The 22,845-nt window shown below is 40.7% G+C and overlaps 1 protein-coding gene across 2 annotated transcripts in view; it reads right to left on the reverse strand.

Moving 5' to 3' along the window:
• The window catches only part of Sox5 (SRY-box transcription factor 5), a 106,721-nt gene that overhangs the window by 79,239 nt on the left and 4,637 nt on the right, over nt 1-22,845 (reverse strand). The window contains exon 1 of one of the 2 annotated variants that reach the window (XM_059258774.1): nt 18,558-18,708. The exons of the other annotated variant lie outside the window; for it this stretch is intronic. The gene's annotated coding sequence lies outside the window, so the exon portion shown is untranslated. Of the gene's footprint in view, nt 1-18,557; nt 18,709-22,845 lie in introns of those variants that run through there. 2 annotated transcript variants of the gene reach the window in all.

Below are 22,845 nucleotides of genomic sequence, written 5' to 3' on the forward strand. Positions count from 1 at the left end.
GTGAAATAGATGCATAGAAATGGGGAAATTTGAGTTGTTTAAAAAAAATGATGTACACACACACACACACACACACACATACACGCACACACACGCACACATGCACATTCACAATCATGTACACTTCCTAATACATACATACATACCTTGTATATGTTAACATGGCGTGCATATGGTAGATATTTAGGACAGAGACTGTTAGATGATCGTGTTTTCAACTATTATTATTTGTGACACGTTGTTTCTGAATGGATTCATACCCAGTGTAAAGTAAACCTGAACAGATGCACCAAGTTAAATGTGATAGAGGAGGAAATTCTCCACGTTTTTCTTTCCTTCCTTTCCTTAAGTGAAGTGACATGGAATGGCATTGTGAACAGAAACAAAAACCAAAAGCAATTTCAAGCCTCCATAAGTATTATCTTTATGGCTTAATTTCTGCTTCTTAATGTAACTTAAATGTGGAGTTTAAAGAGAAACTAATGTACTGGAGAAAATCTTTCAAAACATGCCAGCAGGTTTCAATGTGAATAAATGTGCTTTCTGCATTATTATTTGTCATGTTTCCTCAGAAAATTATCAAAGCAACTTCAATTTAAGCGTGGCCTTTCTCCGACACTGGCAACATTAACTTATTTAATAAGTACATTATGTGTAACATGGCAACAGCAAAAGTCCCAGTAGAAAGTCACACACTGAGTGGATAAACATTTAGGATTTACACACCACTATGGGCAGGCTAGTAATTGATGTTCCACTCTCCCATCCTGACAAATTCAAGAGCATAAGAGACACCAAATCCCCACACACTGGGGAGCCTCTATCAACTCCCCCAAATTAAGAGGTGGGGAAATAGCTCAGCGATTGAGAGCACTTGCTGCCCTTACAGAGGACCTGAGTTTGATTCCTAGCACCCATGCGAGGAGACTCTCCATCACCTGTAACTCCAGACGCAGTGATTTGGACTTCTTCTGGTCTATCAGGACACCTCTCACACACGTGCCCCCACCATATAATTGAAAAGATTAATCTTGACATGAAACTCAAAGAGTACCACATTGTTGGTAAGGGTGTGAGGAAATGGGAAACTTGACTTTGATGGTAGGATTATTAAATGGCCCTTCCTAGTGTGGAAACTGTTTCTGATCCCTGGTACACAAAGCAGAGTTAGTGTATGACTTGGAAGTCCTAGTTGTTTATGAAAAATACCTGAAAATGGAATTTTAAAAAATTGATCACACATATAAAACCACATTTTAAACAGAGTTAGTCTCAATGGTCCAAGGTGGAAATGACCCCAAATTTTCTCAAGGGTAAATGGTTTACAAAACAATGGCAGAGATAAGGAATGGAATATCACTCAGCCAGTGATGACACATAGGAACCTTGAGGGGCCCCAGCTTTGCTGAGCCAGTAAGGCAGAGGAAATGGAGGAAAGGCTGTGTGATGCTTCTCGTAGAAAGTGCTGGGAAAGCTTTAGACTATCAATACACAGATGGGATGGAGGTTTCCGGGAATGGGGTAGGAGGGTGTGAGCATTTAATGTAGCAGGAGTTCTAATCGGTCTTATTAATAAAAACCCGGAGTCAGATATCCAGGTAAATGCTGAAAGATCAGAAAAGCAAAGCGGCCAGCCACTGGAGATCTTACCTCTACCAAATCCTCAGCCTGAAGTGGGCCTCGAGAGATGGCTCAGCAGTTAAGAGCACTGGTTGTTCTTCCAGAGGTCCTGAGTTCAGTTCCCAACAATGGTGGCTCACAACCATTTGAAATGAGGTCTGGTGCCCCCTCTCTTCAATTTGGGGATTTGAACAATCTTTGAGGGGGACAGTGGTGGCGATGACATACCAAGGTCAATGTGCATCATACAGACAAAACATGGCAAATTTACTTGTATATATCTTATCATACAGAACACATACAAATCAGATTATTGCTGTCTTAGCTCCATATTAAAATATCCTTCATTGTCACTATGGGTACAAAGTAAATAAACAAAATCTGACATAAGCAACCTAGGGGAGATGGATTTACTGTGAGCTGTGCTTTCAGAGTGTTTAGGGCATGACTGGTCAGCTCACACTTGCGGGCAGAGCATCAGAGCAGGGAAGCCTGTGTTAGAGAGGCTGCTGTACACAAAGGTGAACAGGAAGCAGGAAGTGAGGGAAGACAGAGGTAGAGACCTGTGTCAGAGACTGCTTTCCTGACCCTGCCACCAGGAACTGTTTCCTCAGACAAGGCCCCTCCTCCTCCTTTCAGTACTTCCCCCATATGCTGTCATATTTCCACCTATCAAGGAACCAATCCATTCATATGACCATGACCTATTATCTCTGGAAATGCCCCCTAGACCCAGCAACATATGGTTTATTAATCCCTCGGCATCTCTCTATCCAGTCAGGTTGAAAATCAAGGTTCACCCCCCTGGTGTGGGGCCACATGGACCCTTCTCTTCCCATCCTCAGATCTCTTTTGTAGAAGGCAGGAGGCTCCTGGTCAGAATGGCCTCACACCTTACTGACTGGGACTGACTTGAGAGAGCCAGCATTTGACAATGCCACAGCCTCCTCAGCCCACCGCCCCAGCAAGGCAAGCACAGTGAAGCCAGAATGCTCCTGTCACACACAAAACCACTGATTTATACTTCACCTCATGCAACAGGACATGCTAATAAACCCTGAACACTGTTCCATACACAACAGAATATACCCCTTATGCTAGGCCAGCTGGGGAGTCAATCAGTTTTGCAGTTCCCGCTTCTGGGAAAAAAGCTAGAAGAAACTAAAGCTAGGGAGACTTGGCTTCTTCCGCTTAACACAGTGCTCTTGGCACCTCTGCATGTTTGATGAGCATCACTATGGCTGAGTCAATTCTTTCCCTTGATAAATCACAATATACCACACTTGTTTATCCACTTAGCCACTTGACGGACACTTGGATTTTTATTTCCTATTTTTAGGCTGTTATGAATAATCCTGCCGTGAACATTCCAGTGCCAGTCTTTGTGTGTTTTTATTACTCTGGGCTACCCAGTTTCTAATACTGGATTTGCTTAGTCATATGAACATGAGTCATACAAGTTCGTGTTTACTGTAAAAGTGCCGTTTATTTTCCACAGTGGCTGAACTCTTTTGCATCTCTTTTGCAATATCTGAGATTTCAGTTGTTCTGCGTCTTCATTAGAACTTAATATTCACTGTGTTTTTAAAAAATAGTTTTCTATTTAAGTATATTAGTGTTTGCTAGCATGTAAATATGTTTGTTATATCTGTGTAGTGTCCTCAAGGCCAGAAGAGAGTGTTTCATAGCCTGTAACTGGAGTGACAAGTAGTTGTGAGTCCCCATGTGGGTGCTGGGAACTGAACTGAGCCCATCTGGAAGAGCAGCCATTACTCCTGACAGCTGAGTCCTCTCTCCAGTTCCTTGCCTGCCTTCCTAAGGAAGATTATTCTAGCAAGGTTGGGTATGTGGGATCACTGTGTGGCACTGTGTCTCTGAATTTACTGTGTGTCTTTCCATGAGCTTAATAGTTACTCTCTTGTTTTCTATGGAAAAATATGCATTGAGATATTTTCTTTTTCATAAAATTGGGCTGTCATGTTGTTGAGTTAAAAGCATGCTTTATACATTTGACTTTTGTTTTGAAGAGTAAAATGTGTTAGATAAATGGTATAAGAGTCTAGTTTCATAGTAAGGCATAGGCATTATTGAAAAATCATAAATAGTATGGCAATAGAATAATTAAGTTTTCCTTCTGATCTATATCATATGGTACAATAAGCCTCTGAGGCGCTCGACTCTCTAAGGGGCAACTCAGAATGTACTCAAAGGGGACGGACACTGGACACAATTCCTAAGGAAAACGGTGGACAGGGGAGAGATGCATTAAGCTGAAATGGCAAACAAGACAGGACATATTAGGAGACTTCTCCGTGTGAAGGAGGGATGCAGCCATTGTGGCGATGGCTGGGTCAGCTGGGGATGCTGGGGTAAGAGTTTAACATCGGGTCATGCAAGAGGTTGATGAGGTGAATGCACCAGACAAGAGCCCAGCTTGTTAGCAGGACAAGCCATCAGGGAGAGAGATGCTACCGAGTCCTCAATGGAGATGACCTTCCCTCATCAGCTGGTGAGCCAGAGTGCTGTATGTCTGAAGGGAGATGCTCACCTCTTACGATTCAAAAGAGATAATATATTCTCATGACTCACTTCTCAAAAATAAATACCACACCTGGATGGCAATATCTTAGAAAGGCTGAGATGTGGCAGAGGTCTTATCTGTTTATAGTGTAGTTTTATATTAAGAAGCTTTTATGAATCTGGATGTGGCGGCACCAAACAGGCTGAGGTAAATCAATCTGCACGGTGAAACCATACCTTAAACATGATGATGCTGTGAATTCACGAATACAAGCTGTAAGTCGTATTATTTAGCTGCCTCATTAAATGTTAGTAATACATATCCAACTGTTATTATTCTATTCAGTTTTATGAGCTGTGAGAGCTGGATGGAACAGGGAGGCACCAATGAAGAGTGGACTGGTGTGTGGGTGTGCAAATGGAATTCTGCTGAAAACTCAGGATGCCTCTGGACTTCCTAAAGCCAGAGGATCTCTCATAGGCAAGAGGCTGTCACCCTGTCACTCTTGCTGCAGGCAAAGACACATATCAACAAGTGATTCGAATGCACTGTCCCTTTAAAGGATGCCTTCTTCACTTTATTACACACTAATACATCTCAAACGGCTAGGAGAAAGCTCAGTTTGACTTTTATAATTGAAACAGTTCCTTAAGAACTAGATAAACTCTTGTAGGAGTCACACTAAGAAATGCCACCCGATCTTTTCACATGCCCTCCCTTCCCGTGCTCTACTCCACAAGCCACCTTCCCGTTCTGCACATAACCCATTACAATATGTTCCAACATCTGCCTCCCCATATGACGCATGACCTATCCGACTGACCCTTTTTATGCTGCTCCACACTTTCTATTCGTTACTGATTGAGAACAAGAGCTCTGTTTCCATCCCTGAGGTCACAGACCAGTAAATACATCTCCATTTGGCAAGGTAGGAATGACGCTGGCCAGGGGCTCTTCATATCTCTATATATCACTGATGGCGCTTCATCTTCAATGACTTTAATTTTGTGGGAAATGCCACTGAAATTCCTCTCAAAGCAATAGAAAAAAAGAAAGAAAAGGAGAAAGAAAGACTTGCTCACTGGAGGAAAATAAAAATCTGTGGCTCTCAAATATTCATAATTTGATATAGGAAAGCTGGGGGTTATCTAACAGACTGTTGAAGCAAATACTTCTGTTTGGCCAAGTTCATGGCCATCACTCATTTTATCCCAGCAGACGGTGGGAGGGCAGCAGATATCAAGTGATTAAACATACCACTCCTGCAAAACGTAAGAACATCACTGTCCACTTCTGCTAAAACAAACTGTATATTGTTTCATATACTGTAAGAACACACCATGTTTAGAATGTGCTCTGGCAGCATGCTGAAGTACACATGCAGGGATGGGAAGGGTAAGAACCATGACTCCGACTCCTTGTGGCAAGTTTTGATACTCTGAGATCACTGTAACAACTCTATATGTCCGACATGGGTACAAAGGCTCACACCACTTCAATAATTCCTCAAATGCTCAACAACTTGAGATATCAACATTTGAGTCATTCTTACATTGGGTTTCCATTATGTGACATTATTAACTCATCAAATCGGGAGCGAAGTTTCTTTGGTAAAGCTCTGGAATGGTATATATTCTTGACTGCTCCCTTAATTTTAAATTTTAATTATGTATATAAGTGTGTTTCTCCATATGGAAATGTGCACATGAGTTCTGGTGCCCAGAGAGGCCAGAAGAGGGTGCTGAGTTCCCTGAAGCTGGAGTTACATACGGCTGTCAGCTGCTCAGCATGGATAATGGAAACCAAAGTTGGGTCCTCTTCCAGAGAGCAGTAAGTGCTGTTAACTGCTGTGTGATCTCTCCAGCCCTGTTTTATTGTCTTTATCATTCATGCTTTTACTCATTTAAATGACTCTCAACACATGGCCCCCCACCGCACCCCAAGTCCTTAAATCTGACAAGGCACAAGGAAGTCATCAGGGAAATAGAAAGTGAGGCTGCCAGTGTGGTGAGCAGCACATGGCAGAGGGCACTTGAGGACATGCTCCTGCACATGAAGGGCACGCCTCCCTCTGTTGTGAGGGACCAAAATGGGGTTCCCTACCTGAGGGCCGATGGAATACTGTCAGTGAAATAATCACAAAACAAAAATGTAAAGTTGCAAATGTGGTCAATACCACTCAGTAACCAAGGGACTCTCCCATAAGCTATGGGCAATGAGTGACACCTCGAGAGATTCAGAAAATGCTTCACGGCTGGGAGTACTCTGGCCCTGAAAAAGGACGCTGGCACCTACGACATCTCTTCAGCTTCCGCCTTATTTCTTTTCTAGCATAAGGAGACAACATGCACAAAGTTTAAATAAATAAAAAGTTTCCTCCTAGGGATGGCTATTTACTGTTTCTTTCCCTTTTGCCTTTTTATAAACTTTTATGTAAGAAAAATATTGCATATTAATATTAGTGCTGGCTCTTTGTATATGTACACTAAGAAACTGTATATTTCAGACTTCATGTAGACACAGAAGGATGGATGGCGGTGATAATTAGCAAAACAGCTAAACTTCACCCTGTGGCAGGTCCAAGCGTCATCCTTTGAAATTTCTCAAGCAATTTAAAAAGTAGGTATTATTCATATCTCACTGAGGAAGACATCGAGGCGCAGAGACGCTACATGGAAGTGCGTTGTCCAGGGCCAGGGAAGAGACACTGTTGTGGTGAAATCCCTTTTCCTGTTTACAGGCTTCTGTCTATTCCCGGTGCCTTCTGAGCCACTGCACCGTCACTCAGATACAGGGGTGGGGTCTGTGTGATCGGAGATGAGATGTTAGAGCAAGAGAGGACAACCAAGACGGGTCCAGAGAAGGCTAGGCTGCGCTGGTGACAACCTCGGTGTTGAGGACACAGGACAGGAAAGAAGGGAAACGCACCCAAGAGAAACTTTCCCAGCATCCTCCATCTGCCTTTTTCCTCTTGGCTACTGCCAGTAAAAATGCTTTAGTTTATTTTTCTTTTTCGCTTTTTAATTTAAAAATAAATGTCTCCAATATTCTCTAATGAAGTGTAATAAATGTAAGGGAAACTACAAACGTGTATTATTTATTGTCTTTCCTTAATCATTGGAATGATTTAGAAAGCACTGCGCTGTTCAACCCTTTAGCTCCCAGAACTCTTAAGTGGAACAAGAAAGCCGTTAATAAAATAGTCACAAATCGCCTTTAATCCCAGCACTCAGGAGGCAGAGGCAGGTGGATCTTTGTGAGTTTGAGGCCAGCCTGGTCTACAGAGCGAGATCCAGGGAAGGCGCAAAGCTACACAGAGAAACCCTGTCTTGAAAAACCAAAACCAAAACAACAACAACAACAACAACAAATAGTCACAAAAATATGTACCACTGGAAACGTGTAAGTACCTCGTGGTAGAAGGGCTTCGGGAGGATATACAAAAGGGAGTGATGTTATGGGGCAGCAGACCGGGCCATTCCTGAACCAGTGTGGAGATGGAGAGCGGCACTGTAAGCTGATAGAACTAGATGTATCAGCAGAACACACTAGTGGACAGAAAGGCTTGTCAAGCTCACAGTGCGTAGGGGAAGCCTGAGCTGTGGGGACCAGGGGGGGGGGGGAGGGGGGAGGTGCCTACATAGGTGAGTCCACAGCCAGTGAGGGAGGAAGGGGAGTGTGTAATTACATCTTGCTCTACAAGACCAGCCTGCAGGTAACTGGGAGAAGAGATCCCGCAAGTTCGGTCTCACCTCCAACAACCCACTTTTAGCTGGTATGGCAGTTGAAAGACCACTGTTACATATATGATTTAAAACAGATCCCACACCAATCACATGATCATCCGTGCATATGCTTTCCAGTACTGTCTCATCTTCAGTTGAAGACCTGGTCTCTACGTATAATTCCCACTAACAATGTAATCATACAAATCCGTAGTCCCTGTTTCCACTCATGCTCACAAACTAACTTTGCTGAAACTTTTGAAAACTGCTGTAGCAAACGTGAGCCATCTGCACCACTCAGAATATGAGTAACTCCAACTAATTAAGGGAAACACCATTCCAACAGAACTCTGTGTCCTTTGTATTTCAATTTTCATTATCTTTTCAGATCCCGGCAAGCCTTTCAATGGCACACATCACATTTCTCATCAAATCAAACTCACTCAGAGAAATAATCAACTATTTTAATCAACACAAGGCACTCCCACCTTATGGTGACTGCCTCCAGCAGACATGTAGTGGGTGCCCATTTTGTGTCAAGCACTGTCCTTGACACTTGGGGCACATCAGAGAAAAGCAGCCCATGCTATCATGAGAAGATTTTTTAATTTTAATCTTCAAAAAGACTTGCAAGGATTTAACCTTACATAATCTGTATTTAGTACTGCCAAGAATTTCTCTATCTGATAATATTTATTACTTACGGCCAGTGATCGGGAATTCGTATGTGTCTATAAGGCTTAGCATTTGTTAATGCACGCTGCTTTTGAAAACAATGAAATCATTTTTAAGACTGTAAAATTGAAGGACTGTGGCCATAGCTCAGTGGTAAGCATTACGCACACACATACACACACACACACATACACACACACACACATACACACACGCACACACACACACACACACAAATCACACACAAAAATGGGTAATTGGGAGATGCAGGTGGTAACATGAAGCTTGGAACTTGAAAACACCATGTGCTAAGTGATGTAAGCCAGGCACAAAAGAACAAATTGTTGGTCTGATTCGCTTACAGAGAGAACTTAAGAGCAGAGGGACAGAGGCTGGAGGCTGGATATCTGTCTGTCTGTCTGTCTGTATATTACAGAGTTGCTCCAGAATACAAGCCAGAAAGTCCGTTGTTTTGTGAACTCCTCTCTGACTTTGCAAGAAGCAAGGCAGCTGCCAGTCTGCAGAGGGGAGCCCTGTCCTCACCTTCCCCTCCCAATCCCGAGCTGGCTTCTTGTTCATATTCTGATGACTGTTTATGAGCTCTGTCTTGCTCCAACTGTCACTCTTTACATTAAGGAAAGATAGATGGGACACACCAACTCCAACCTAAATGACCTTTGGATGTGACAAGAGTTTTAGGTCAGCCTTGCTAAATGGAGGCCTTGGTGTATGGAGACATGCCTTGGGGTGAAATTTACAGTGAATTTATTATCTCCCAATGCCCTTTGGACTGCTTCCCACCATCAAACACCATGGCAGCACTCGGAACAGGAAGAAATACATTAACTGGAATCCGATCATTTTAAAAGGTTACAGCTGCCTAAATATAATTTAATTTCATACTTACCCTTTGAGGGTTTGGTGTATATTTTCATTTTATGACTGCAAATGATAAAGCTTTTAAGATTCCAGGCAATAAAAAGAGGGGAAAAAAAGGATTTTAAGGGTTAGAAGTCTATTCAGTTCATATTCAATGACTGAAGTGACAAATTAGCTTTTTTTTTTTAATCCAATATTTCTCGTTTTGATTGGGAGCCTCTCCTCTGACCCTGCTCATGGACACTGGGCTGCCACCAGCCCCGTGCATCAACCCCAGATCTCAGCCAGTGTGGAAGTAAAAAGACCAGGCATGCAGACAAATGCAGATTTGCAAATGTGTTTTTCTGGTAGCATTTTCTCTGCAATAATTGAGCATATTTCCACACTGAGGTGTCCACATCTCCTCATTCTACCGTGTGTTCTGCACTTTCTAGTAGGTACTATTCTCCAAACATTAATAAAGATTCACAAAGACCTTCTGAATACCATGCAATAGTCTTATCAGTTTAGTCAGTAAAATCATCACTAGGGTTACAGACAGATGATCAAAATAGAGTATTGCTGATGTCATAGGATGTGTCAGAAGGAAAATTAGAAACAATTCAGACCTGACCACCTGTGTAGACCGTCTAGCCATCAACAGAAGACAGAGGTCTAACTGAACTGTTCTCAACCTTTACTCTTCCTTGCACTCAGTACTTTCCTGGGGAATGAATAGCCCTTTAAACAACAATCTAAGAGTTGGGGGCAACAACTTTTGATTGCCTCACAGTTATGAAAAAGGCACAGAGTGAAACTTTTAGTGCACAGAGGTCACTGAATGTGTGAGAGGGTGCAGGCACACAAGCGACCCTCCCCTCCTTCATTTAATCATTGACAAACAGACCTGCAAAGCTGCTGAGCTAGTTTCTGTGATGTCTGCCTTTAAAACTTTCTAGGTAATTACAAAAGAACATCCAAAACCAAACAGCAGCAGGGATAGAAACATACTCAAGGCACAGAAAGATTATCGTCATAATTAAATATATTTGGTTTTATAAATAGTGACACTAATATATTTTCAGCAGTAAAATTTAATAAAACAATTGATAAGATGTGCTGAGTGGTTTCGCACATCTTAAAGCTGCATCATAATCCTACAAGGTGAATAGTCTTACTATTATTTAGTCTCACTTTGAGATTCAGAAAACTGACCAACTAACCAATCTAGTGGTTACTATAACTCAAATCCTGGTCAAAAATTGGAATCTGAAGTTATTCATTTTTGAGAAACATTATTGATTTTTCTAAATAGAGAAAAAGTATAAAAACTATTCAGCAATTTTCAGATATCCAATTAAAAACATTCCAAAGAAGATACATCGATGGCCAAACTAAAAGATGCACATAGTTAGGGAAGTGCAGATTAAAACCAGAATGTGATGCTGTCTCATAACTGTGACTTCAAAATTACTCAAAAATGAATAAATAAAAATAATAACAAGACAAAAGAAAATCACAAGCCACGACAACCAATGGAATTGTCCTAGGGTGTATGAATTCTACCTCTGAATACTTACCTAAAGGAAATAAAGATTTCAAAGAGACACACAGAAGAATCAGCTATTAAGCCAAAGGCAGCAGCAGCAACCCACATGTCTACCAGGGAATGGATGGATTAACAAACAGTGTAATCCATGAAATAAAATATTATTCGGACTTTAAAAGGAGAGAAATGTTGACTTGTGGTACAATGTAATGAATGTAGGAGACATCAGGCTAGATGACAGATATGACAAGAAAAGCTAAATATTCTATGATTTTGCCAACACAAGGAACCTAACATAGCTTCATCCATGGATAGGAAACTCAGAATGTTCTTAAAGTCAGGTTTTAGGTCACACTCAAAACTGTAAAAAAAAAAAAAAAAAGTAGAAATTTAGAGTTGTTGAGAGTTAGGTAGAGAGTGCCTTATGATGCTTTATCTGTTCTCTGTTCTTGCTATTGAGTCCCCTTTACCATCACCAAATAGGATGATTTTCCAACCACACAGTGGCTTTGCCTTCCTCGGGGAAAGCTGGCTTCTCCAGAGATAGCAGCCCTGTTCAAACAAAGCATCCATGGAAGGGAACATGGAGAAACGGATGGCCTTTATTTTTAATAGGAATCAAGATATGGGCTTTTGTAATATGAAATGAAGGTAAACATTTCATATGAAGAAAAATTTTGCCTTCAGAAATTATTTTCTGCAGCTGGGCAGTGGTGGTGCATGCCTTTATTCCCAGCACATGCCTTTAATCTCAGTACTCGGGAGGCAGAGGCAGGCAGATCTCTGAGTTCCAAGCCAGCCTGGTCTACAGAGTGAGTCCCAGGATGGACAGGTAAGGCTACACAGTGAAAACCTGTCCTGAAAAACAAAAACAAAACCAAAACAAACAAACAAACACACAAAAAACCCAGATTACATTCTACTTATAAACCCAGAATCTCTGGTTAGGGCATGTAAACAACAAGGACAAGGGTTCAAGGTCACTCTTGGATATATGGTAAGTTCTAGACCAACCTGGGTTCCAATGAGACACTGCCTCAAAAAATGAAGAAAAGTGTCAGGTGATGGTGCACACCTTTAATCCCAACACTCATGAGGCAAAGACAGGCAAATCTCTGTGAGCAGGAGTCCAGCCTGATCTACAGAGTGAGTTCCAGGACAGCCAGGGCAATATAGAGAAGCCCTGTCTTGAAAAACAAAAAAACAAATGAAGAAATTTTTAAAACATAATCTTTTTGTTATATGAGGTATGAGGCCTTTGGGCTCCCGAAGAAGTTTTCCATCATGAACTTGGATGAGCGCTGTCGTCTCCACAGAACAGAAATTCTGCAATCCGAGAAAATGACTTGGTAGCCCAAAGAAGCTTCTGGGCCTATTTTAGATCATTTAAAAGTATGAGATCCAGGGGATCATTAGTCTAGGAGTAAACTAACAGGGCCGAAGTTGATGCAGCTGAGTATACCGTAGGTGTCATCTCATTTACCCTCACAACACCCTTACCATATAGGACTGTGGTCACCCCATGTTATGGGTGAAGGAACTGAGATGAAGAAACGTTTTCTATCTTCACTGGGGCTGCAGAGATAGCTCCAGGTTGAGAGCACTTGCTGCTCTTGCAGAGGACCTGAGTTTGGTTCCTATCACCCAGACAGGGAGGCTCCAGCTCCAGGGGACCTGATGCCCTGTCTAGCCTCTGTAGGCACCTGCACTCATGTGCACAAACTAAGACACAGACATGGACAAATAAAAAGTATATCTCCCTAAAATCTGAAGGTTGCATATATATGGTTGGTTTTCACTCTAGAGCTCAATTCCTCTTCCATTCACTACACGTTGTCATAGGAATGGTGTCTACTTTGATAGTAAGCTTTGTTTCAGTATTTGTTAATGGCTAAGTGGAATTTGGAGAAACATGTTCTAAGGAAAAAGAAGAAAAGCCCAAGTAAGCACACTGTGAGTGTGGGAATCTATTGCTTGCAAATGCTGAGGCTGTGGCCAGCAGGAAGTAGGTGGTTTCTCGGGGTACCTAATGCCACCTACTGTCTACAGTGACTTGAAATCATAGATACTGAATCTTCCTCCTGAAGAAAATTAAAAGTGTGACCAATTAAAACAAGATGTTGACCAAAGTTAAGACAGGGGATCTAATGGTTGAATGAGCATGGCCCGCATCCATTCCTGTATTTAGATACTTGGTCCCCAGTTGGTGAACTATTTGGGGGAAGTTAGGAGGTGTGGCCTTGTTGGTACACCATTTGCAGTGGGCTTTGAGGTCTCAAAAGACTCATGTGATTCCCAGTTTGCTCTCTCTGCCTCCTACTTGTGGATGGAGATGTGAGCACCCAGCTGTTCCCGCCATCATGCCTTTGCTCCACCACCATGGACTCTACCCCTCTGAAACCATAAACCCAAATTTAACACTTTCTAAGTTGCTGTGGTGATTTCTGTAGTTGTTAATATTTTATGTTATTTGAATGTTTTCATTATGGTATCTCTCTCTCTTTCTCTGTGTGTATGTGTATATGGTGATATGTGGTATGTGTGTATGTGTGGGTATGTGTATGTATGTTTGTGTTTGTGTGTGTGTGTGTGTGTGTGTGTGTGTGTGTGTGCATATAAATACCTGCAGAGGCCCTAGAAGGAGGACAGAGTACCCTCCTCTAATACTCTCCCCTTGATGTTTTTGAGACAAGGTCTCTCAGAAATCCTGGAGTTAGGCTGGCAGCTAGAAAGTTCCAGTAACCCTCAGTCTTTCCTCCTCTGCCCTGCCCAGCACTGGGTTTACAAGTGTGCACTTGATCACCCCTGTTTTCTGGGACGTGAACTCAAGATCTCACAAGAAGCACTTTTATCCACCATGTCATTTCCCCAGCCCCATGCATATTATTTCTGATAATTAAAGATTAATTAAAAACCAAAGAACTGAAATCAGGTGTAAACAAGTCACATCAAAGATGCTACAGCACACATCTCAAGCTTCAGAAACTACAAGGTAGAGCTTAATGCCATAGCTCAAAATGCAGAAACTCAAATATTCCAGAAAGTTCTGAGTACTCACATAACACCATAAATGAAACCATTTCATAAGGAAAAGTACTAAGAAAAGTAGCCAAAATGACTGAGTTTTGCTAATGGGGAAAGCAAGAGTGCCCACATTTTCATTCTGAAGTCTTAATTTGCCTGACCCCATGCTCACCGTCACAAGCCACTATGGGCGTACTTTGAATCTACCCTGTGTCTTCCTGCTTTTCATCCACGATATAGTTCAATTAAGTGGGGGAAAGAGCCTGGCCTTCAGAGACAGGTCAAGGGTAAGAAAAATGGACAACCAGGATCCATCCTCACCCTACCCAGCTCTGGTCACACCCTTGTTTTATCTGACACTAATGCCCCATCCACTTCTGCCCATACCCTTGCTTTATCTGATACTATTAGGAAACTTCCGCCAGAAACAGCCAGAAATGTCCTGGTCTTAATTTTTCCCCCAGGAAAATCTCACAGAGTCCTATTTTCAAGTCTTCTTAAGACACTTGCCAAACAAATACACTTCAACATTGTGATGTGGTTTCTCTCTTGGTCCTTCTGTTAGAATGGCTCATTCACAACTGCAAACCCCTATCTGCATGATTATATAATCATTTTTGAGTACTCTCTTTTCTGAGAAGCAAACAGAATATCAACAAGACACACAATGTAAACAAACCCACTTTGAACCCTCTGTGTACAAACAGATAGGAGACAGCATATTTCTTTGCTTTTGTTTTCCAAACCCCTTGATCTTCCTAGAGCTTCTCACAAGGAATTAACTCCCAGGGCTTGGGGAAAGGGAAGCTATTCAGATGGTCATCACTGTAACAGACATGCAAACGCTAGTCACTGCTTGACTAGCCTTTCTTAATTTAATGGTCCAAGTGCTAATTCAGCAATTTCTTACTCCTCACTTAAACCAGTACAACTAAAACATGATACACACGCATGTTTCTTTTTAAGATATTATAACAAAACTTGAAAAAGTCAGGCTCAAACTTCATTTTGAAGGATGTGAGCCTCACTGGTTTAGCCTGGTCACTATTTAATCTCTCTTGCCTCTTCTTTCAAACTGGAGACTAGGGATGGATAGAGCAGTCAGTCTACTAAGCAGCCAAATCTTTAACTCAAGTTATATTAACCCACAGACACTGACATATAAGATGAAGAAGGAGATGATACTGTGTGTGTGTGTGTGTGTGTGTGTGTGTGTGTGTGTGTGTGTGTGTGTGTGTAATAGTAAGTAGTGGGATACGACTCCACCAATGAGGAGTTTTACTCACTCATTCATGTACATCCAACCATCATCTAACCTTCTATCTAGTCATCCATCCATCCGTCTATCATCTATCTGGCTGCCTATCTGCTTGTCTGTCTGTCTGTCTATCTATCTATCTATCTATCTATGTATCTATCTATCTATGTATCTATCTATCTATCTAATGATCTATCCATCCATTCATCATTCATCCCATCCATTCAATTGTCCATCCATCCATGCAATCATCTATGCATCTGGTCATCCACGTAACTATACATTGATTTATCATCTATCTAATAATCTACCTACTCTCTATCTAATCATCTCTCTATATATCTAATCATCTGTCTATCTTCAATCTATCAATCAGTCATTCATCTAGCAAATCATGTCTGTCTACCATCTATCTATCACCCATATGTCAGAAGGGGAGGCCCCATCTTTCTCCAAATTCTGTTCTTCTCTTGCACTTCCGTTTCCTCCATTTCAAGCTCCTTTGAGACTCACAGGGATCTGTGCCTGATTCCTTAGGACTCTGAGGACCTCAACTTAGAAACAACCCAGAATTCTGAAAAACTAAAATCCCTAGGATATATGGTTCTATAAGCATAATTCACTTTTGCATTAAAGTGTGAAATAAAACTGTTTCCTCAAAGAAACAAATAAAATAAAGTTTACAAAGGTTGAGAGATAATTTTTGTTGCAGAGAACAGAGAAAGGAGGTACCAGGTAGAACAGGTATAGTATAATTCTACTAATGTGTGCAGCATATGAGTAAGTATCAAATGGTAATATCAGAAAACATTTTTATGTTATTTAAAATTTAAATATCATATTAAAAGGCCCTATGTAACAATGATTTATTTTAGGTTTTATAAGATATTTATTTAAAACAGTTGGGGCAATGCACAGAACAATTCATTTTCATTACACCCATGGAAACACAAGATATGGCTGGAGGCTTTATTACCATTTCATAGATATGAATAATGAAACAAAAAGTGCACAATACCTAAATACAAGAACTATACTCCAAGATGTTTCAATTTTAGATAAACAAATGCATTGCCTATCATGGATTCCTTTTTATTCTACTAAGATATTTTTATTTATATGTATGTGTATGTATCTGTGATGAGTATGTGCAAGTGAGTACAGATGCCTACAAAATCCAGAAAAGGGTATTGGATTCCCTGAAGCTAGAATTACAGGTATTTGTAAGCCACCAGATGTGGGTGCTGGAAACCAAATTTCAGTCTTCTACAAGAGCATTAAGCACTCTTACCCGCAAGCATCTCTCTAGCCCTCCTATAGAGTCTTCTATGTTATAGCACACAGGAGAATATAGTATTGCATTTTGCCTCAGTTTCACTGATGTATATTTATATAAGAAAAATCTCTTATGCCCTAATTTTCAATGCACATTTAAACAATAAATATAATTTTTATTGTTAATAAAGCTCTATTAATCAGCTAAAGTTACTACTATTTAGCCCTCACAAAAAGCTATCATTTCTACCCACATCTTATAGATAAGGAAAGTACAGAGAAATCTGATGGCCTGCCCAAAGCCAAGCTTTAGTCATGAGCAATCTTGACATGAGACAAAGATATGCAGATAATACACTCAGTCACTCAGTTATAGTAAGGAGTATATACCTCTTAAAACACTGACCTAAAGATGGCTCCTCAGTATGACAAAGCAGTAATTCTAACCCTCATGTTTTCCCCCGTCAAACTGTTTTCTAAAGGGGCCATATTTCTCTGCCTTAACTATTAAGAACTGAAGAGGCTCTCATCCTAGGCTTTTGAGGTACATTAATGCAGCCTATATATTCCAGATGTGTGCTTGTATGTAGCCACAGGAATAATTCTCATCATATTCTATAGTTTTGTGATACCAACCAAAACCATCCAGCAGCTGCTGATCTTAGGAAAATCTGTCCTCATTTGGATTATTCTTCCCATTTCCAGTGGTAATTGTGATCTTTATAGACCTTTACACCCAAGACTGCATTTGAGTTCATAAATATTCTTTGGCTACTTTAAAGAATACTAATGGTACAAACTAAACTGCCAGTTTCACTGAATAACAGATTTCTAAGATAAACATACTGTTTGCTCTCTTTACATATAGCCAAAATTCAAACATTAAGTAGTTATTTTTTTCTTGATAAAATAAAAGCTTTTAAAATTACAACAAATTGGTGTTGTTCTTAGAATATCTAACATTGTCTTTGGGCCTAGACATCTTTGTAGAGTCCAGAAACCCAGAAACATTAAAGAGTCACTTAAACAAGTACTGATTCCCAAGACACCAGCATGGAGTTGTTACCCGAACCCTGGCCCTGAGTAACAGCCCTAGTATCTTACTGTCAGCCATGGTAGAGATTCAACTATAATTTTGAAATTAGCTACATGTTTATTTGATCATAATAAAGACGGGTGCTGTAGAAGTGCTTGTAGTGATATTTCTGTTAGCATCTTAGACACTTTGAAAGCACCATTCTCATTGTCCAGATGACAAGCATCCCCTGAGAACCCTGGGAGTAGTACTAACTCCAGAAGCACAGCCTAACAGGTTCTTCCTTAAAGGTGCTTCAAAGCTGCTGGGCTCTGACTGGATCCCATGTGGGCTTGGAAAAGTCAGAGCGAGTATTGGCCACATTTCTCCTGGTCTGTTAGCGTATGTTCTTCAGTGTGCAGGATGTCTCTGTATATAATTTAATTGTTGTGGGTTTTTCCCCTCTATTAATACATATGCAAATGCTTGCTCCAGTAGCTGTGATATTTAGTCTTCCATGTGCTTCTGTCTGTCTGCTCTGCAGGTTCAGGGTCAAAGAGAGAGGAAGCAAGAGAATTCAGACTTTCTAACCTGTGAGAAAATTCACTCAAGCAGAGAGAAGTTGGGAAGCAGGTAGTCTACTAGAGCTGCAGTTGAAATGGGAAGTCCTTGATCATTTCCAATGTGATATGGGAACAGCAGTGGTTTAAATGTTAACCTTGGTAGTTAGGTAATCCATTAGAAAAGTTCACACAAAAACTTGAACATAGAAACATACCCATTCCTTGTAATGAGACCTAACAGGACCTATACTGCACCTAGATCTTTCCATCTGATTATTTTTTCTTGACCTTTCTGGATCTTTCTGCTCACCCTCTTGGCTAAATGCCAAATGTCATGCTCAGTCCCTCTCAGCCCTGAGTCCTCTGAAGTTTTTATCGGCGTCTTATCATTATTGTTGACTTCTTTCAAAGGTTGGCAGGGTTTTGATAAAAAGATGAACTTTGGAGTTTTGTTTTGTTTTAGTCCATCTCTACCTTGGTGAAGCTCTGTCATCCAGAAATTGATGCTGCTCTAGCCTCAACAGCTGCCAAGATTTCAGCTCCCGTCACGTGGACTTCTCTAATGAAGGCAGCTTGTGTGGGTTCCTGCATCTCAGGGAAGACAGGTCCCTGACACCACAGGAGCTTCTCTTCTCGTTTATGACAAACTGGAATTTTGAGCCTTAACATTCCGAAAATATTCTTCTGAATTTTTGAAATAGTTGTAGTAAAATTTTTAAAGTTTAATTAATTCAATAAGAATTCTTGATTGAGGACTACTTGCTTATTTTGAGCAAAATATGACTGTCCAAAAATCCCAATCTTTGCTTCCTTCTGCTTATCACTATTAATCATTGGTTGGAGTTGGTATTTTTGGCTTCCTATAGGTAGAACAGGTGGTAACCATCTTTTGGCCAAGATAGATACAGTATTTATAAAGTGAGAAGAAACTGGATAAATATTTCCTTCTAATTTCAAATATTAGAAGTCTAGCTTTAAAAAATAGAAATAGGACAGTACAGTATAACTACTATTAAAAGATTCATGATGCTCATTAAGTAAAATGCAAATTAATGAGAATGAATGGGAAAAATAAATGCTAGATTGAAGTCTGTTGCAGGCATTGGATTTTATTAATTAGGAACAGACAATTCACTTAGCTGTTTCATCTAGGCACAAATGTCCCAAAATTCTGTATTAGTTTTATTTTGTGTAAATAGCTAGACTTCATTTTAAGTATAGAAATCATGCTAGGTTAATTTTGTTTATAAATAAAAAGCCACCTTCTTTAAAAAGAACTGAGATCATGAAGAAAAATGTCTGAATCACTTAATTGCACATGGAAAGAAAAGGGTATTTAGACAAAAGGAATTAAAAAAAGAAATCAAAGGAGACACAGAGAAAACAGGTTAATCAGTATACGGGAATGCTAATTGGCTAGTTACTGTTTTGATATATACATCCATCTATTATTTAGACACAGTTTACATCAGTGTTGCCTTGGCAAGATGAGCCATACTGTGTCACATAAAAGCACCTCCAGCATATGTATTCTTGTGTGTGTCTGTGCACACTTTAGCATATAATATAGGAATGATTAGATGTTGCAACCTTTCGTCTCTCATTGGTAAATTATAATGACTTCAAAAGAATTAGACAATTGCCCTAAGTACAAACACACGGTGTTTATGCAGCAGCCCACTATGATGCCAAGGTAAGGGGAGGAACTATCAGCAGAGGCAGAGCTAGCTAGAGCTTTCTCATACCCTAAGTGTTTTCTAATAGAGACTAAAATAACCACCAAGTCCCCTGGTAGTTAAGTACAATTTGCTTCAGAAATTAATCCTATGTTGCATTATTTTGTTGGAAACTCTTGTTACCCTCAGCATGTGATAGATGCTTAGCACATGACATTTGCTAGGCATCCTTTGGGTTCCTTGAGGTGCAATGCAGCCAGGAGGAGGTGCTGTCCTAGGATGGAGCACCATTTCCAGGAGATAGACAAGGAGTCAGATGAGAACATGGTTGAAGATGTCGGCAGATGAGTGCAAAGAGGAGCTTCAAGTGGGGTGTATAAGCCCCTCAAGCCACTCAAGTGGCCAAGCCCCTCCCCTGAGGACCTCTAACTGTCAGGTTCCACCCACAGAACACTCTAACTGCCTTAACTGCTGGACCCTATCCCCATCCTGCAGAGCAAAAAGTCCAATCTCTGGACATGAAATCCCCACAATCTCCACCCTGAAAAGTTCCACCCCTTTCCCAAGAAGCTCTCTATAAGTCCTCTATCCTGTTCAGTTTGCTGCTGTTTCTTGCTTCAGCAGAGGCAGCCACCCTCCTGGGTTTTTCCTGCTCAATAAATCTTTTGTGTGAGGTTTGTTGTGCAGTGTGACTATGTGGTATTCCTTGGCTTCCAGATGCCAGGATACCTTTGATTCTGAGCTGCAATACTTACAGGGTGTCACCAGGAATGTTGGTTTATGATTTAAACAGTGTAGTACTGTAGGTCTCAGACAGATGAAACCACACCATAAAGTAAAAGAAGGTGAGAGTGAGTATTCTAGGTAAAGGGAATCGTGTTGAAGGAAGAGCTTCTCGGAAACTTGAACGCTAAGAGTCTGTTTGGCAAGTCAAGGGACAGGAGAGACCTGGGGTACATGGGGCAGGCCTAATTATTTCAAGAAAGGTTACAAATTAATTTTTGCAAATACCATAGCACCAACCACATACAATGATTTTCAAATATTTTACTAAGAATAGTTTTTTATATAAAATATTAACATGATCTTATGAAATTAAAACTATTTTTCTATTCTTACATAAGTCAAAATTGTGCATTTGATTTCTTTTTATATTTGTTATTCCTTATTTTTAAAAGATGGAGATTATATAGGAAACCATTAGCACTGAGCTTAGTTTTATTGTATTGCAGGATAGCAATATAAAAAAATCAAATAGTTTATTGAAATTGTAATGCTAACTTTTATTCTTCCCTTCTCTATATAACATGTGTTTATTGAGTTCAAAACACACAGAAAGCACTTGGTGAAGCTCAAATAATGTCAGCCACTGACATCTGGATTTTGATTGGTAGAAACCAGTATGCTGGCTAGTTTATGTCAGCTTGACACAAGCTAGAGTCACTGGAGAGGAGGGAGCCTCAATGGAGAAAATGCCTCCACATGATCAGGCTGTAGGCAAGCCTGTAGGGTATTTTCTTCATTAGTGACTGATGCGAGGGGACCCAGCCCATTGCAGGTGGTGGCACCCTGGACAGTTTGTCCTGGTTTCTATACAAAAGCAGGCTGAGCAAGCCGGGAGTGGCAAGCCAGCAAGCAGCACCCCTCCACACCCTCCATATCAGCTCCTGCCTCCAGGTTCCTGCCCTGTTTGAGTTCCTGTCCTGACTTCATTTGATGATGAACAGTGATGTGGAAGTGAAAGCCAAATAAACCCTCTCCTCTCCAACTTGCTTTGGGCATGGTATTTCCTCAAGCAAAAATAGCCCTGACTAGGACAATAGGTAGTAGAAGTTAGAACATGCCCTACAATTGCCTTAACACAGTCTTTCTTAAAGAATAAATGTTTTCACAGGAAACCTGAAGGGTAAGTCTGAGTTGGCTGGGTAAATGAGATAGATACTCTACATTGACAATTTGATAAGATTTAGAATCATGTAGGAAATATACCTTGGTGAATGTTTCTGAGGGAGTGTCAAGAGAAGACTAACAGCAGAGAGACCTCCCACTATAATGCAGGTGACAAAATTCCATGGCTAACTAAAAGAGGAAAAGTCAGAGTGCTAGATGGACATAAACTTTACCACTTTGTGGTCTGTCAAGAGATGAGGATACAGTCTCATGCTCCTGCCGTGGCAGCCACAAGCTCTACCATGATGCTTTCCTGCCATGATGGACTGTATCCCCTCAACTGGGAGCCAAAATAGATGTCCCCTCCCTTCAGCTGAATCTGGTCAGGTATTTGGTCATAGCAATGAGAAGAATAATGGATACAGTTATCAATGGCCTTCAGGAGAAGGGAGAAAGAAATGAAGTCATCAGAGAGGCATCCAAGGACTTTAGCAGGAACAAGATGTAAGTCAAAAGATCGTTCTGATCAATAAAAAGAAAATGCAGTGAGCTGGCGAGACTGAGCCTGAGACCATTCTAGGGCTGTTAGAAACGAGAGACGAGCTGGCCTCCCGCATTCAGTTATAACGGAAAAAATGGTGGACTCTTGATGTGTTTAGTGGAAGAAACACACAGTGAAGGACACAGATGGGGTCAGAGGTCATATAGCTCAGGATAGCACTCCTGCTTCTAGGTGGAGGAAGAGAGGGAATGAGAACACTCACTGAGAGCAGAGAGTGAACAGCTTAGACATGGGGGAAGACAACCCTCGGGGCGGTCGATTGGGGGTTGAGTCCATAGTCTATGTAAACATCTATATCATCTTCCCTCTCCATGGCCAACACGCAGGTGGTCATGTGGCTCCGAACCTTAAAAAAGATGTAGGAGGCATCAGACACAAAGACAGATTTGCTCTAAGAGAAAGGAATTCTTTAAAAAAGTATTGGTGTAACACGTTCATTTCATTGTATTCGTAATTGAGATTAATTCATTTCTCTCAAAAATAAAATAATATATGATAATGTTTGAAATATTTTCACTACTATTAAAATACACAATGAGGTCGGTTTTCATATGAAGGACTTTTTATTACATATGGTAGTAATTGCCAGGGCCGCAAAATAATAGTTAAGTAGTAAAAAGGCAGTGTCATCTGG

Source organism: Peromyscus eremicus, chromosome 3 (assembly GCF_949786415.1).
Source record: "Peromyscus eremicus chromosome 3, PerEre_H2_v1, whole genome shotgun sequence".
NCBI lineage: Eukaryota > Metazoa > Chordata > Mammalia > Rodentia > Cricetidae > Peromyscus > Peromyscus eremicus.